At 38.8% G+C, this 18,459-nt stretch overlaps 1 pseudogene; it reads left to right on the top strand.

Annotated features, from left to right (window-relative positions):
- Positions 1-3,060: 3,060 nt before the first annotated feature.
- Positions 3,061-14,094, top strand: LOC131502103 (interferon-stimulated 20 kDa exonuclease-like 2; annotated as a pseudogene).
- Positions 14,095-18,459: the final 4,365 nt, after the last annotated feature.

Here is an 18,459-nt window from a genome sequence, read left to right as displayed (position 1 = left end):
TTCATAGTATTCCCTGATAATTGTTTGTATCTCTGAGGGATTGGTTGTAATAATTCCATTTTCATTCATGATTTTATCTATTTGGGTCATCTCCCTTTTCTTTTTGAGAAGCCTGGCTAGAGGTATGTCAATTTTTTTAATTTTTTCAAAAAACCAACTCTTGGTTTCGTTGATCTGCTCTACCGTTTTTTTAAGATTCTATATTGTTTATTTCTGCTCTGATCTTTATTATTTCTCTTCTTCTGCTCGGTTTGGGGTGTTTTTGCTGTTCTGCTTCCAGTTCCTTTAGGTGTGCTGTTAGATTTTGTATTTGGGATTTTTCTTGTTTCTTGAGATAGATCTGGATTGCGATGTATTTTCCTCTCAGGACTGCCTTCGCTGCATCCCAAAGCGTTTGGATTGCTGTATTTTCATTTTCGTTTGTTTCCATGTATTTTTAAATTTCTTCCCTAATTGCCTGGTTGACCCACTCATTCATTAGTAGGGTGTTCTTTAACCTCCATGCTTTTGGAGGTTTTCCAGACTTTTTCCTGTGGTTGATTTCAAGCTTCATAGCATTGTGGTCTGAAAGTATGCATGGTATAATTTCAATTCTTGTAAACTTATGAAGGGCTGTTTTGTGACCCAGTATATGATCTATCTTGGAGAATGTTCCATGTGCCCTCGAGAAGAAAGTATATTCTGTTGCTTTGGGATGCAGAGTTCTAAATATATCTGTCAAGTCCATCTGATCCAATGTGTCATTCAGGGCCCTTGTTTCTTTATTGACCATGTGTCTAGATGATCTATCCATTTTTGTAAGTGGAGTGTTAAAGTCCCCTGCAATTACCACATTTTTATCAATAATGATGCTTATGTTTATGAGTAATTGTTTTATATATTTGGGGGCTCCGGTATTCGGCGCATAGACATTTATAATTGTTAGCTCTTCCTGATGGATAGACCCTGTAATTATTATATAATGCCCTTCTTCATCTCTTGTTACAGCCTTTAATTTAAAGTCTAGTTTGTCTGATATAAGTATGGCTACTCCAGCTTTCTTTTGGCTTCCAGTAGCATGATAAATAGTTCTCCATACCCTCACTCTCAATCTAAAGGTGTCCTCAGATCTCAAATGAGTCTCTTGTAGACAGCAAATAGATGGGTCTTGTTTTTTTTATCCATTCTGATACCCTATGTCTTTTGGTTGGCACATTTAATCCATTTACATTCAGTGTTATTATAGAAAGATACAGGTTTAGAGTCATTGTGATGTCTGTATGTTTTATGCTTGTAGTGATGTCTCTGGTACTTTGTCTCACAGGATCCCCCTTAGGATCTCTTGTAGGGCTGGTTTCGTGGTGACAAATTCCTTCAGTTTTTGTTTGTTTGGGAAGACCTTTATCTCTCCTTCTTTTCTAAATGACAGACTTGCTGGATAAAGGATTCTCGGCTGCATATGTTTTCTGTTTAGCACACTGAAGATCTCGTGCCAAGCCTTTCTGGCCTGCCAAGTTTCAAAAGAGAGATCAGTCACGATTCTTATAGGTCTCCCTTTATATGTGAGGGCACGTTTATCCCTTGCTGCTTTCAGAATTTTCTCTTTATCCTTGTATTTTGCCAGTTTCACTATGATATGTCGTGCAGAAGATCGATTCAAGTTACATCTAAAGGGAGTTCTCTGTGTCTCTTGGATTTCAATGCCTTTTTCCTTCCCCAGTTCAGGGAAGTTCTCAGCGATTATTTCTTCAAGTACACTTTCAGCACCTTTCCCTCTCTCTTCCTCCTCTGGGATACCAATTATGGGTATATTATTTCTTTTTAGTGTGTCACTTAGTTCTCTAATTTTCCCCTCATACTTCTGGATTTTTTTAATCTCTCTTTTTCTCAGCTTCCTCTTTTTCCATAACTTTATCTTCTAGTTCACCTATTCTCTCCTCTGCCTCTTCAGTCCGAGCCGTCGTTGTTTCCATTTTGTTTTGCATTTAGTTTAAAGCGTTTTTCCGCTCCTCCTGACTGTTCCTTAGTCCCTTGATCTCTGTAGCAAGAGATTCTCTGCTGTCCTCTACTGTTTTCAAGCCCAGTAATTAATTTTATGACTATTATTCTAAATTCACTTTCTGTTATATTATTTAAATCCTTTTTGATCAGTTCATGAGCTGTTGTTATTTCCTGGAGATTCTTTTGAGGGGAATTCTTCTGTTTGGTCATTTTGGATAGTCCCTGGAGTGGTCTGGACCTGCAGGGCACTTCCCTTGTGCTGTGGTGTATAACTTGAGTTCATTGGTGGGGCCGCAGTCAGACCTGATGTCTGCCTCCAGCCCACCGCTGGCAGTCAGACTGGTGTGTGCCTTCTCTTCCCCTCTCCTAGGGGCGGGATTCATGGTGGGGTGGCGTGGCCCGTCTGGGCTACTTGAACACTGCCAGGCTTGTGGCGCTGGGGATCTGGTGTATTAGCTGGGGTGGGTCGGCAAGTTGCACGGGGGCAGGAGGGGTAGGCTTAGCTCGCTTCTCCTTAGGTGATCCACTTCAGGAGGGGCCCTGTGGCAGCGGGAGGGAGTCAGACATGCTGCCGGAGGTTTGGATCCGCAGAAGCACAGCGTTGGGTGTTTGTACGGAGCAAGCAAGTTCCCTGGCAGGAACTGGTTCCCTTTGGGATTTCGGCTGGGGGATGGGCGAGGGAGATGGCGCTGGCGAGCACCTTTGTTCCCCGCCAAGCTGAGCTCTGTCGTCTGGGGCTCAACAACTCTCCCTCCCGTTGTCCTCCAGCCCTCCCATTCTCTGAGCAGAACTGTTAGCTTAACCTCCAGATGTCAAGTCCCGCTTGTTGTGGGAACACACTCTGTCTGGCCCCTCAGCTTTTGCCAGCCAGACTCATGGCCTCTGCTTGGCCGGCGGGCCTCCCCTCCACCCCGGCTCCCTCCCACCAGTCTGTGGAGCGTGCACCACCTAGCCGCCCTTCCTACCCTCTTCCGTGGGCCTCTCGTCTGGGCTTGGCTCCAGAGACTCCCTTCTGCTAGTCTTCTGGAAGTTTTCTGGGTTAGTTAGGCAGGTGTAGGTGGAATGTAAGTAATCAGCACGATGCGCGGTGAGCCCAGCGTCCTCCTAAGCCGCCATCTTCGGAATCAAATTGTTCTCTGTTTAATCGCACTCTTCAGAGGTAACAATTGTTAACAGATTGGTATAAATTCAGAATTTTAATATGCATATGTAAACATATACAGTTAGATATATAAATTATTTTGGTTTATATAAATTGGATGGTATTTTATATACTTTTCTATGTTTTCTAATCTATCAATATATTATGAATAGTTTCCAACATAAATGCATATATAGTTCCCTCACTTCATGATTCCATAGTATCCCATTTTCAGTCTATTTAACCATTCCCCCATTAACAGAAATTTCATTTATTTCAGTTTTTTCTATATGAATTATGCTACAACAAATGTGTTGTATGACACAAGGTTCTTTTTGGTAACATAAATAATTAGAAATGGAAATCCTGGGTCAAAATGTCTACATATTTAAATGTTCGTAGTTTGTCAAATTTCTTTTTACAAAAGCTGTACCAATTTAAACTCTAGCAATGTCTAGGAGGGCTTGTTTCCTATAACCCTTACCAATATAGGGTGTTTAAATCCTGTAATTTTTTGCCAGTTTGAAAAGTTTTTTTTTCCAGTTCAGTGTTGTTTTAATGTGTATTTCATTCACAGTTCGTGAGGCAGAGCATCTTTCCATATGTTTGATGACCATTTATGTTCTTTCTCTTGCAGGACCTATTTCCATCAGAAATTGCAGAGGGAAAACAATCCAGCTTTTGTGACAGAGCTCTGGTAATGAAAAAGGTGTGTCTCCTATACTTACTCTGAAAAAGCAAAAGATACTTCTTTTCATTAGAAGTACATATATGCTTTTTTAAATGATAAAGACTAAAAGGAAAGTAAAATGTGTCACTCTGTGAAAGATACACAGATAGGCTTTATAGTGTATTTCAGAGACACTAAAGCAATTGAATAGAGGAAAACAGAGAAATGGATTGCTGAGGAAGCTGGCAGTGTACTTCTGGCCATCTATCCACTTGTTCATTATTTGAAAACCATTCAATAAATATTTTTGAGCACTTATAATATGCTAATCACTGGGTATCTGGTAGTGAGCAAAGATCCTAGTTTCTGAACTAAGATTGACTGGTTTTGAATTTTGGCTTCATCTCTTACACTGTGGTCTTGTGTGAGTTGCTTAATGTCCTTGTGCTACAGTTACCTCATCTGTAGAATGGGTATAACAATAGTATGTACTGCATAGGGATGTTGACAGGATTAAATGAGATTAATGCAAGTAACATTCTATGCACAGAGTAAGCTCCTAACAAGAGTTATATTTACAATTCTTGACAAATGGGTTTTTACTTCCTACCCAAAATCAACTATAGAGAGAGAAGCCAGAGGGAAACATAGATTCCAGGAAAAATATCAACCACTATGGCAATACCACTGTGAGAAGTCCCTGGAGAAACTGAAAATGGCCTCGAACTGATGTGTGTAGAAGTTAGATGGTTGTAGCTTGGTGCAAGGGATGATCAGAGGTATTGGTGATGGGATAGGGCAGAACAAAACTTCTAGAGCTCTGTTCCTTATGATCCCTTGTATATCCTTAGTATAATTTCCGCTTACCTCATTCACTGCAGAAATCAGCTGCAATAGACCAAACTGCCTGTATCAGCAGGCTCATGAGTAGATAGGCAATGCAAAAGTCTTACTGGAGTGACTTGATGGAAATAAGGATGGACTAACCAGTTGCCGTCTGACATTCATTCCTCCACTTCTCCCCCTCCAAACTCTTTGATCTGATGGTTTGCAACTCAAGGCAACTAACAAGAAGAGTTGCCTCATAAGGTGCCACAATGCAGGAGTAACAGTAGTTCTGTGGTATCTGGGACTCTTCACTAGGATTGAACTAGAGCCTGGCCCTTGATCCTTGACCTTTTTTGATATACATTTATTAGATGCAGTAGCTGATACCCCCAGGAAATAAGAATAAGCATACTTAAACCTCTGAGAAGGATGGATGACTACTATAGAAAAGGACAACAAATTGAAAATATATACCATTCAATTCAGAATTACTGGAATAGATGGGCTAATAATTTAAAATATACAAGGTAAATATATTTAAAGATTTAAGGTAATAAATTAGTAATACAAAATAAAATAATTTTAAAGGATCAAATGGAAAATATTAGCCATAAAACATATATTTATGTACATATTTACCATTTCTGACACTCTTCATTCCTTTGTGTAGACCTTAATTTCCATTTCATAACATTTTACTTCAGCCTGAAAACAATCCCTTGTCATTTCTTTTTAAATATATTTTTATTATGGAATAGATTTAGATTTATAAAAAATTGCAAAGATGGTACAGAGAGTTTACATATACCTTGCATTCTGTTTCCCCTACTGTTAATATCTTATATTAGTATGGTACATTTCTCACAACTAATGAACCAATATTGATACATTATTGTTAACTAAAATCCATACTTTTTTTGATTTCCTTAGTTTTTAACCTCATTTCTTTTTTCATTTCTAGAAACACATCCAAGATACCACATTACAATTAGTTATCATGTCTCTTTAGGCTCCTCTTGGCTATGATGGTTACTCAGACTTTATTCTTGATGACCTTGACAATTTTGAGGAATACTGGTCGGGTATTTTGTAGATTGTCCTCCATTTGGGTCTGTAGGATGTTTTATTCATGATTAGACTGGGTTATGTGCTCTTGGGAGGAAGACACAAAGTTCACCTCTCATCATATCCTATCATGTGTACATGCTATCAGCATGATTTATCACTGATGATATTAACCTTGATATTTGTCTGAAGCAGTTTTTGTTAGATTTCTCCACTCTAAAGTTACTCTTTCTCCTCTTTTTCCATACTGTTCTCTTTGGAATGGAGTTATTTTGTGCAACCCACATTTGAGGAGTGGAATTTATGCTCTACCTCCTTGAACAGAGACAATACCTAATTTATTTGAAATTATAATATATAGGAGGTTTATTATGGGTATATTATCCTCTATTTATTTGTTTACTAAATCTTTTATTTATACCAATATGGATTTATGGATATTTGTTTTATAATTTGGGTTATAATCTAATACTAATTTATTTTCTTTTTCACATAATTCCAACTTTGGCCACTGGGAGCTCTTTCAGTTGATTGCTGTGTCTCTTTGACATGACCCCATCATTTTTTCTTTTTTTAAAACTTCCTTACTTTCTGGTATTACAAGATGCTCCAGGCTCATCTTGTCTACTCCCATCTGCAGCCTTAGAGTCTGCCATTTCTACAAAGAGCCCTTGTTTCTTTTATTGCAGAATGATATTAGAAACCAAGATCTGGGCACTGGGTCTAATATTTCCTTTTGTGCAGGTTTGCTGGTGACAAATTCTCTCAGCTTTCATTTGCCTGGCAAAGTTATTCCTTTGGTCTTTATTTTTGAAGTTTCTCCCCCCTTGGATATAGAATTCTTTTCCAGGTTATATTCTTTCTGACAAGAAGTCAGTATTCATTCTTATCTTTATTCCCTTATATGTAAGGTATTCTTTTTCTTCCTCTAACTGCATTTAGGATTTTCCTGTATCAGTTTTCAGCATATTGATTATGGTGTGCCTATACATGTTTTTCTTTGACTTTATACTGCTTAGTCTTGTGGAATTTTTGGGGTCTGTGAATTCACAGTTATCAAATTGGAAAACTTTCAGCCATTATTTCTTCAAGTATTTTCTCTGAACCTTCCATTCTGGGACTCCAATTGCTTATAGGTTACACTATTTGATATTGACCCACATGCCACTGAGACTGTGCTCATCTTTTCTCACATCTTTTCTCCTTCTATTTACAAAAAAATTTTTTAATAGAGAAAGAGAAAAGAGAAAGAGAGAGGAGACATAGTGCAAGTAGGGGAGGGGAAGAAAGAGAGGAAGACACAGAATCCAAGGCAGGCTCCAGGCTCTGAGCTGTGAGCACAGAACATGACATGGGGCTTGAATGCATGGACTGTGAGATCATGATCTGAGCCAAAGTCAGACACTTAACTGACTGAGCTACCCAGGCGCCCCTCATTTTTTTCTTCTTCTTGGGCTTCGATTTGGATAGTTCCCACTGCTATGTCCTCAAATTTACTCATTTTCCACAGTGTCTAATTTGCTGTCAATCATACCCAGTGAAATTTCCATTTCAAATATTATATAGCCACCTCTAATACTTTCATTTGGTTCTTTCTTATACTTTCCATTTCTTTCCTAATTACTTCAATATTTTACTTTAACCTTTGACCCTTCTTTAACCTTTAACCTTAATATTTTAAGAGTTATTCTAAATTTTTGTCTGCTAATTCCATCCTCTCTGTCATTTCTGTGTCTTTTTATGTTGTCTGATATTTCTCCGGGTTATAGGTCATATTTTCCTGCTTCTTCATTTGTTTAGTAGTTTTTTTTTTTTTTTAATTTTTTTTTTCAACGTTTTTTATTTATTTTTGGGACAGAGAGAGACAGAGCATGAACGGGGGAGGGGCAGAGAGAGAGGGAGACACAGAATCGGAAACAGGCTCCAGGCTCCGAGCCATCAGCCCAGAGCCTGACGCGGGGCTCGAACTCACGGACCGCGAGATCGTGACCTGGCTGAAGTCGGACGCTTAACCGACTGCGCCACCCAGGCGCCCCTGTTTAGTAGTTTTTTTAATTGGTTGCTGGATATTGTGAAAGTTTTATTGTTGAGAGCCTGGATTTTACTTTTACTTTAGAGAATGTTGAATTTTGTTTTGGGAAGCAGTTAAGTCAGTTTCATATCAGCTTCAAATTTTCAAGGATTGTTGATAAGTTTTGTTATAGTAGGCCTAGGATAGCCTTTGTTGAAGGGCTAGACTAGCCCACACTAAAGTGTCATCATCCTGGGGTCTCTACTTAAATTTCCTGATTCTCAACATTTGTCTGCTATGGCTGGCTGGAAATCAATCATTCCCTAGTCGTGTATGAGCTCTAGGAATTGTTCATTCCCCAGCAGTTGTTCTTTGCCCATTCTCATTGGAATTTTGCTTTATGCATGCAGAGCTCAGTACATATCAAAGATTCAAGGGTGTTGCTAAACCAATTTGTAGAGTTCTTTCTTTGCATAGCTCTCTCTTCTCCACTTCTCTGTTCCACTAATTGTAGCTGCCTCAGCCTCCCTGAATTCTGATCTCTGACTCTTCAAATCAGCAAGATCACTATGTTGTGCTTGGACTTTCCATCCCTATGCTGTTGTCCAGAAATTGCCTGTAGGCAGTAAGGTGAGACAATCATAGAGATTATGTCATTTTTCCCCTTCTTTCAAAAATTGCAGTCTTGCACTGCCTGTTGTCTATTGTCTGAAAACAATTGTCTCCTATATTTTGTTCAGTTTTCTAGTCATTTATGGTAAGAAGACAAGACCGTGCCAGTTTCTCTGTCATGAATGTAAGTGGATATTCTATTCATAAAAAAATATAATAATTGAAATTAAAGAATATGACTGATGAAGTTAATACCAGTATAAATTTAGCTAAGGAACAAATTAGTGAGTTAAATATAAAATTGAAGAACTTTCCCAGAAAGTACCAGGAAAAGGTAAAGAGATAGAAAATATAAAAGAAAAGCTGTAGGATATGGAAGATGGAAGTAAAATTCCAACATCAAATAAAAGCAGTCCAAGAAATAGAGAAAATAAAAAGTAGGGAGAGGTAACTACCTTAAGAAACAAGGGATCAAGTGGGATTCATTCCTGGGATGCAGGGCTGGTTCAACATTCGCAAATCAATCAACGTGATACATTACATTAATAAAAGAAAAGATAAGGACCATATGATCCTGTCAATCGATGCAGAAAAGGCCTTTGACAAAATCCAGCACCCTTTCTTAATAAAAACCCTTGAAAAAGTCGGGATAGAAGGAACATACTTAAACATCATCAAAGCTATTTATGAAAAGCCCACAGCTAACATCATCCTCAATGGGGAAAAACTGAGAGCTTTTTCCCTGAGATCAGGAACACGACAGGGATGCCCACTCTCACCGCTGTTGTTTAACATAGTGCTGGAAGTTCTAGCATCAGCAATCAGACAACAAAAGGAAATCAAAGGCATCAAAATTGGCAAAGATGAAGTCAAGCTTTCACTTTTTGCAGATGACGTGATACTATACATGGAAAATCCGATAGACTCCACCAAAAGTCTGCTAGAACTGATACATGAATTCAGCAAAGTTGCAGGATACAAAATCAATGTCCAGAAATCAGTTGCATTCTTATACACTAACAATGAAGCAACAGAAAGACAAATAAAGAAACTGATCCCATTCACAACTGCACCAAGAAGCATAAAATACCTAGGAATAAATCTAACCAAAGATGTAAAAGATCTGTATGCTGACAACTATAGAAAGCTTATGAAGGTAATTGAAGAAGATATAAAGAAAGGGAAAGACATTCCCTGCTCATGGATGGGAAGAATAAATATTGTCAAAATGTCAATACTACCCAAAGCCATCTACACATTCAATGCAATCCCAATCAGAATTGCACCAGCATTCTTCTCGAAACTAGAACAAGCCATCCTAAAATTCATATGGAGCCACAAAAGGCCCCGAATAGCCAAAGTAATTTTGAAGAAGAAGACCAAAGCAGGAGGCATCACAATCCCAGACTTTAGCCTCTACTACAAAGCTGTCATCATCAAGACAGCATGGTATTGGCACAAAAACAGACACATAGACCAATGGAATAGAATAGAAACCCCAGAACTAGACCCACAAACGTATGGCCAACTAATCTTTGACAAAGCAGGAAAGAACATCCAATGGAAAAAAGACAGTCTCTTTCACAAGTGGTGCTAGGAGAACTGGACAGCAACATGCAGAAGGTTGAAACTAGACACTTTCTCACACCATTCACAAAAATAAACTCAAAATGGATAAAGGACCTGAATGTGAGACAGGAAACCATCAAAACCCTAGAGGAGAAAGCAGGAAAAGACCTCTCTGACCTTAGCTGCAGCAATCTCTTACTCGACACATCCCCAAAGGCAAGGGAATTAAAAGCAAAAGTGAATTACTGGGACCTTATGAAGATAAAAAGCTTCTGCACAGCAAAGGAAACAACCAACAAAACTAAAAGGCAACCAACGGAATGGGAAAAGATATTTGCAAATGACACATCGGACAAAGGGCTAGTATCCAAAATCTATAAAGAGCTCACCAAACTCCACACCCGGAAAACAAATAACCCAGTGAAGAAATGGGCAGAAAACACGAATAGACACTTCTCTAGAGAAGACATCTGGATGGCCAACAGGCACATGGAAAGATGCTCAACGTCGTTCCTCATCAGGGAAATACAAATCAAACCACACTCAGGTATCACCTCACGCCAGTCAGAGTGGCCAAAATGAACAAATCAAGAGACTATGGATTCTGGAGAGGATGTGGAGAAACGGGAACCCTCTTGCACTGTTGGTGGAAATGCAAACTGGTGCAGCCACTCTGGAACGCAGTGTGGAGGTTCCTCAGAAAATTAAAAATAGACCTACCCTATGACCCAGCAATAGCATTGCTAGGAATTTACCCGAGGGATACAAGAGTACTGATGCATAGGGGCACTTGTACCCCAATGTTTTTAGCAGCACTCTCAACAATAGCCAAATTATGGAAAGAGCTTAAATGTCCATCAACTGATGAATGGATAAAGAAATTGTGGTTTATATACACAGTGGAGTACTACGTGGCAATGAGAAAGAATGAAATATGGCCTTTTGTAGCAACGTGGATGGAACTGGAGAGTGTGATGCTAAGTGAAATAAGTCCTACAGAGAAAGACAGATACCATATGTTTTCACTCTTATGTGGATCCTGAGAAACTTAACAGAAACTCATGGGGGAGGGGAAGGAAAAAAAAAAGAGGTTAGAGTGGGAGAGAGCCAAAGCATGAGAGACTTAAAAACTGAGAACAAACTGAGGGTTGATGGGGGGTGGGAGGGAGGGGAGGGTGGGTGATGGATATTGAGGAGGGCATCTTTTGGGATGATCCCTGGGTGTTGTATGGAAACCAATTTGACAATAAATTTCATATATTGAAAAAAAAGAATAAGAAAAATAAAAGGCTTTATTTTACTTTAAAAAAAAAAAGAAATAAGGGACAAATTATGGAAAGGGCCCAAATGTCCATCAACTGATGAATGGATAAAGAAGATGTGGTTTATATATACAATGGAACACTACTTGGCAATGAGAAAGAATGAAATCTTGCCATTTGCAACAATGTAGATGGAACTGGAGGATATTTTGCTAAGTGAAATAAGTCAGTCAGAGAAAGATATCATATGTTTTCATTCATATGTGGAATTTGAGAAACTTAACAAAAGAGCATGGGTAATGGAAGGGGAAAAATAGTTTCAAACAGAGAGGGAGGCAAATTGTAAGATACTCTGAAATACAGAGAACAAACTGAGGGTTGATGGGGCCCGGGGTGGGGAGGGGAAATGGGTGATGGGCATTGAGGAGGGCACTTGTTGGGACCATCACTGGGTGTTGTATGTAAATGATGAATCATGGGAATCTACTCCTGAAGCCCAGAGAACACTTTATACACTGTATGTTAGTTAACTTGACAATAAATTTTATTAAAAAAGAAATAATGGAGATAAATGTTTTGGAATTAAAGAATAATGAGAGACTTCATGTAGTAAAGAGTCATAGAGAGTCAAACAGGAGAGAAAAGGAAAACATACTAGATACTCTATAATAAACATTAAGAGAATCAAACAGAAAATTCTAAAAGTGTCCTGAAAGAACAAATGGTGCACCTACAAAGGAACAAGAATCAGGTTGATCTCAGACTTCTCAATAGCAGCATTAGATGTAATAAGAAAATAAATTATCATTGGGGAGATTAATAGGTGAGAGTCACAGAGAAAAAGGCTGGGAGAGAGGAGAAACCAGAGGAAGAACTGAATTAATTGGTAATTGATCAAAGGCTTCCACAGCTATAGTTTAATGGTACAAAAGGTCTTGTGCATATCTTCCAGAAGAGAAAATTAGTCATGATTTTTCCCCACTGGATCATCTTTCTTCTCTGTAGTTAAAAGGAATAATTTCATCTTGTATTTGTATTACATTTTATACAGTTAAAATTATGTTAATATTAATTACCACATTTAAACTTTTTTGGAACAGAAAGCTCAAATGTTACTGTGTTCAAGTAGTGTTGTTTGCCTTATTGTATAGACCAGAAAGTTGAGACCCATTAAAGTTATGCCATGAATTGCTCACAGAGCCAAACCTAGACCCCTACATTTCTAACTCCCACATTTATGCTGTTTCTTCAGCATAATGAAGGAGCATGAAAACTCTGGAGAGCCGGGTGGATTGTGAACTGATTTGTCCAATGGACCTTGCTTGGAAAGGCCTTTTGGCTGGAAGTGGGCATTCTTAGATGAAAAGATAATTGTGTCACTCATGAGAAGGCTGTATTTGGCTTATATAACATGATTGTCCTAAGCTCTGAGATATGATCGGATAATGAAAAAAACATCTCTTTTCCCACTTGGAGTTCTTATTAGTCATTTATGTGGATAAAGTTTTATTGGGATACTTATTGTAAATGTGACATACATGAAGAGTGGTTGAATTTGCATTTTTAGAGCATAAATGTATGATAATGAATTTCATGGCAACTCATACAAATCTCCTTGTCTTAAAAGCTACCAGCAGGAGAGACATAACTGTCTCAGAGAAATGACAGAAAGAAACCTCTCTTCTAATTTTTTCTTCTTAAATATGAAATGTCTCTTTCCCATGGAGCTCATAAAGGCCTTTCATGTTATCAGCTATACATGAACATTCTTTTACCAACTACCCTAAGGTTCTAAAAGTCCCAGTGAAGGAACAAAAAAGAGCATAATAATTCTCAGAAACTGGCTGAGCACTACAATCTCAACATCTCCTAATTAGAGGGAAATGGAATCACGAATGCAGCAGTGTGTCAGACCTAAGACTTGTCTCCTCTTTGGTAGAGTTATGAACTTCAGAAAACCTGTTCCATCAGTGTAGAATGTGTTCTCCTGATTTTGTAACTATGCTTTCATTTGTGTCTCCATTTGAAAGATGTACTCTGTGAGAATCTGGAAACCCCTGTCTCCCCACTAGACACACATGCACATGCACTCCCTCTCTAGTAGAACCTTCATGCTATGAAAGCACAGCCCTTGCACAGACCATTGAAAATGAAAATTGAAATAAGGGTGGATGGAGTCTGAATTGTATGTTAGGACATTTCGGAGCCCTATGTATCAAATTATAAACAAAGCAAATAAAGAACCTGATCTGATAGTGAAGTCCAAAATGGGAGTTCCAGAGTGCCCTTCCAAAGATTATGAGCCACTCAACTTGCCTCTAGAAGTAAGGACCCCAGAAGAACCCTACTCAGAAGAATGCTCTACGGAACTCTACCCAATCTCATTCAGAGAATAAATGCTCTGGGGCATCCTAAAAGATGCCAAAGAAGATGATGGCAATTGACTGTGAGATGGTGGGCACAGGACCCCAGGGGCATATAAGTTCTTTGGCCTGATGTAGCACTGTCAACTACCACGGAGATGTGCTTTATGATGAGTACATCCTTCCCCCCTGCCATATTGTGGACTACCGGACAAGATAGAGTGGCATCTGGAAGGAGTGCATGATGAATGATACACCCTTTAAGATCACTCAGAACCAGATCTTGAAGATACTCACAGGAAACACAGTGGTGGGGCATCCCATTCACAACTTCAAAGCCCTTTAGTACTTCCACACCACATCCCTCACCTGCAACACCTCCCATATCCTCCCAACCCTCAAATGGAAGGTTGACTGCCTGGAGAATGCTACCATGTCTCTGAAGCATCTCACCAAGAAGCTTCTGAAATGGGACATCCAGATTGGGAAAAGTGGACATTCCTCTGTGGAAGACGCTCAAGTCACCATGAAGTTGTATGAGTTGGCTGAAGTCGGGTGGGAACAGCCTGCCCCAGAATCCCCCGAAAGACTAGTGGCAATGGGGACGCTGGTGATGTGGAAAGGCAGAAGCAGCACTCTACCCAGGAGAAACAGGGCCTTCGACCAGTGGACAGCTCTACCAGCTCCACCTCTTTGCAAACTCGAGTTGTGAGGGAGAGAGAGCTTCCACCCAGACTTAATATCGATTGAAATTTCACCTCAGGTGTTGTGTTATGTGTCTGGTTAAATATCCCGTGGAAGGTGGAAGGCTCCATGTCAGAATCAGCCCTATACTGTTTATATCTTAAATGGCGCTAACTACAGGTCCCAGGGTGCTTTGCTCCAGTTGGGCCTTTTGACTTTCAAGTGGCAGAGCATACCGAGAAATGTAGTTTCTCAAACCATCTTATCACTAGAGTGGCCACATGTCTCATTTTATGCCTTTTGCTCTCAAGTAATTAGTACCCTTTCTCTCTCAAAAGTGCCCTGGTTGGATGATCACATCCTGTTTCACAGACTCTGCTTTTGGTTCAGTCTCCACCTAATCCGTGTTGGGATATCACCTATTCTTCCCACCTTGATTTCCAGAGCAGCCATACCCTGATGAAGTTCAGTTCTCCTTCAGGTTACAAGGCAGTAGAGGTAAGAGAGCATGACTTGGAAATCAATTTTTCTGATTTAGGAAAGCAGTCTCTTTCCTAAAGTAATACAGGATTTATTTAATTTACATCCTACTTGGTAGGTTAAAAAAAATTTAAAGTGTTTTCATGGTTTTTAGTCTTTTACTTTGCCAAACCAAACCTTTAAAACTCAAAGTATTCCCTTGATAAATTTTTATAATGGAAAAAAATAAAATAAAAATAAAATAAAATGGAGCTACAAATGTAAAAGGTAATTAAAATGGGCCAAAGAAAATGAGCCATATGCACAGGTGAGTCTGAAAATCTTTTAGGAATAGCTAATATTTATGTTAATACCCTTTGTAATTTTAAGTTTTGAATTTCATCCTGCTTTACACTTGAGGCAGTGTTTTTTATTCCAATAGGGATCCTTTGGGTATATAATTTATTACTGGATTCAAAAGAAAATGTAAAACTCTTGCGGAGTCTGGTCTAGCACCAGCTGAATTTTGTATCTTCCTTTTTAGGCCCCAGTGTTGCTTACTTGAGTTCTAGGCTAGATTGCCTTTGGTAAAACAGTGTAGTTGACCAAGTTAGTTTTTGGACACCCTCTCCCCCTCTCCCACCCCCCAGCTTCCTTACTCTGTCCGGATTTTCTCTTTGTGTTATCTGCCCTCCTCCTCTTCCCCACCTCTTCTCCTCCTTCCCTGCTTCCAGTACTGTCTGTTCTCTTTCTTCCTTCCTATTAAAATCTGCTCTGAGGAGTCACTCTAATATTAATCATTTATGACTTCGTATGGATTTAAATCAACTTTCTTCCCCATCACAGACAGCATTTTTCTAAGCTTATCTCCAATTATGGAATTAAATACTGTCTCTTATTAAATAGATTTCAGGCATCCAGCTTGTGGGGAAGGTAGATTTTTGGCCACCAGACCTTAGGCATCTCAGAAATTTATGGATGATTGTACCACCCCAAATACTTAACAGTGGCTGGTATACCTAGTAGTAGTTCAATGAGAATTTGCTAATTGTATAAGTGGTTATCCACTCCTCCTACCAATAAGGTTTTGGCTGTTAGGCCTTTTTTTTTTTTTTTTTTGGCTTTTCAACGTGTCCAGATTGATATTGTGGGGCTTGGGCACATTGTGGATCCTGATATTACACTGGAGTTTGATAATGAAGAAGGTTGCAATATTTGAGAAGATTGAATCTTGAAGGATAATTCAATGAGCAGTGACAGGACAGAATCACAAAGTTAAACAGACATATATGAATCTTCCAGAATTGAAAACTGTCAAAATTGCTGCAAGATTAGATCATGTTAGTCATTTGCTATAAACCTGCTCCAGCTGTACCTTCAAAGAAGAGTTTATTTCCTGACTGTCAGTCAACTGTGGCCTGATTAGAGGGAGCAGGATCTGAGGAGGTCAGAGTCTGGGTTCTGGAGTCATTTCTGATGAGTTTTTCTTTTGCCTAAAACACACCAGGGAAAGTAAATGCAGGTGGAGAAGAGATTTACATTTTCCCTCCGTATTGCTCACATGAAACTTATATTTCCATTTAAAATCTTTTCAGAGAAAGCTCTTGGAAAAATTGACCCCTGAAGCAAGCACTATTTAGAGTTTGGGATGTGGCTTTCTGGCAAGGTGTAGGTTTGAATGTGATTAGCAGACAAGCCTTGGGCTGGGCCTCTTGGCTTCTGCTAGCTGGCGTTCATCCACACACCACCCAGCCTTCTCTGTTTCCCCTGCTGCTAGAAATGTCCCTGCTACCGTTAAGACATTCTCCAATACATTCTGAAGCCCTCCTTAATTGTCATCTTAGAGTGGCCCACGATCTATGCACATAAATCAATCATTGTAATTTTCCCTAAGACATCCTGTGAAGAGGAAGTGGTGGTTGACCTGGATGAGAATATTTCTGCTTTAATCACCAAGCCTATCTTATTGATGTAAGGGCAATTTCTACCAGGTTTGGGGGAGAAAATAAAGGTACTTTGTTCTTCCCTTGACAGGGGTAATTGCCTCAACTGCTAGGCAACCTTTCATTCATGACCTCTTACACTCCCATTCCTAAGAAACCCTTGAGCTGCTCTCTATTTTAGCCTCATATTGTTTTTCAATAGGTTAAGGTTACAACTGTTAATAAGCTTGGCCTTTTGCTTCAGGGCTGTCAAACTAGCCCCTTTCAAGTCTGCAAAATTTGTTTAGCAATTAAAAAGATATGAAATCTCATATATTCATGTAAGTATCTGTTCCTTTCATGTTTTTGCCTGGATATAACTGGAGATGTTTTTTAACCACAAGTTTATCATTAGGTAGAAAATGTAATTATTGAGGGGAAGGGCAAGATGCTTCTAGTGACTTGTCTAAAGAATCTCTTTAACTAATTGCAGCTTTTCTCAAATTAGAGCAAGGATTGTAATGATTCTGAACAATATGGGGGCAGTACAATAACATCAGGAAAAATTTGAGAATAACATCAATGCCCTAATAAGTAGTTTCTGCTGTGAAAGCTTATAAGCACTTTATTCAAGTCTTATTTGGAAATATAAAAGCCATTGCATTCTAGTCTCAGGAAGGCAAAATGATAATGGTGAACAATCTTAAAGATCTTTCAGTAAGAAGAAGGCTTACTGGAATGTCTAAGAATCTTGCAGCATCATTTGAAATAAAATTTCATTTAATGTACTTCAAAATCTCATTCCAGTGAGCTTCAAACAAGTTTCCAAGTGACTAATACAATTTTCTTTAACCAATACCTTTAGTTAACCAAACCATTTCTTAAATTATATTTTTGCAGGAAGAGGTGTATCAAAAGATCATCATGTTCTACTCTTTTAAAAAATGGCCATTTCCAGTATATTGTGAGTTCACTATGGGTTAAACACAATCTCTTAAGCCTTTTACAGCTACATCACTAGTCTTGGCTGATGCCATAGATGGTGGAAAGATGACTCTCAGACCCAGTAATATCTTCAATCTTCAAATATTAAATTTTGTTCACTAATGTAACTTATACTGTAGTCACTAAGGCACGAAATTGGACTCAGAGGATTTCTAGCCATAGATTTTGAAAAATAATAGGGTGTCATGTTAACCCCAATGTACCCAGACAAAAAACAGCCACAATATTTTATTCTCAGACCCAGTGAAAAAAGGATTGGGAATGATGGTGTGTCATTGTATTAACAGCAGCCAAAATGACTAGAAAATTTGTGGTACTAGAAATTGATCTGGGGTGTTTGTTGTTATTCACTATGTGCATATACCCAGACGAGTGGGTGACCTTAACATGGTAAGTGCTTAAAATTTTTTTTTGTCTAAATAGAAGAATGAATGTATATGCTATATATATATATTTAAGATATTAAACCTACTTTTGTTGCCAGTTGCTCCTGATAATCTGTTGCCTTTTTGTCTTGTACTCCTACTCATTGAATCAATTGAATTTACTGCTCCAGGTAAGATATAACCTGGAACAAATGTATCATTGCTCATTTCTGAGTTTCAAACTGTAATTTCTTTCGTTCATTGTGAGACAATAGTTTCAAAATCCAGGCTTTGATGAGTTACATACCAAGAGAAAAATGTGGTGGTGTGAAAATAGTAGGTCACCATCAGCTATTGTGTAGAGAGGATGGGGGATACTAACCTAAGGGAAGTTTCTGCCACTCAGAAAACCAAACCATTTTTGGTGCTCAGAGGAGTTTGGAAATATATTTGGGGAGGAATGTGCTTACACTTAAGGTACTCATCTGACAATCTGGGCCACAAAAGGGGCTAGTATTTCTTT

This window comes from Neofelis nebulosa, chromosome X (assembly GCF_028018385.1).
Source record: "Neofelis nebulosa isolate mNeoNeb1 chromosome X, mNeoNeb1.pri, whole genome shotgun sequence".
Taxonomy (NCBI): domain Eukaryota; kingdom Metazoa; phylum Chordata; class Mammalia; order Carnivora; family Felidae; genus Neofelis; species Neofelis nebulosa.
Note: the sequence above shows the minus strand (reverse complement) of the source record. Positions and strands in the feature narration are given on the sequence as shown.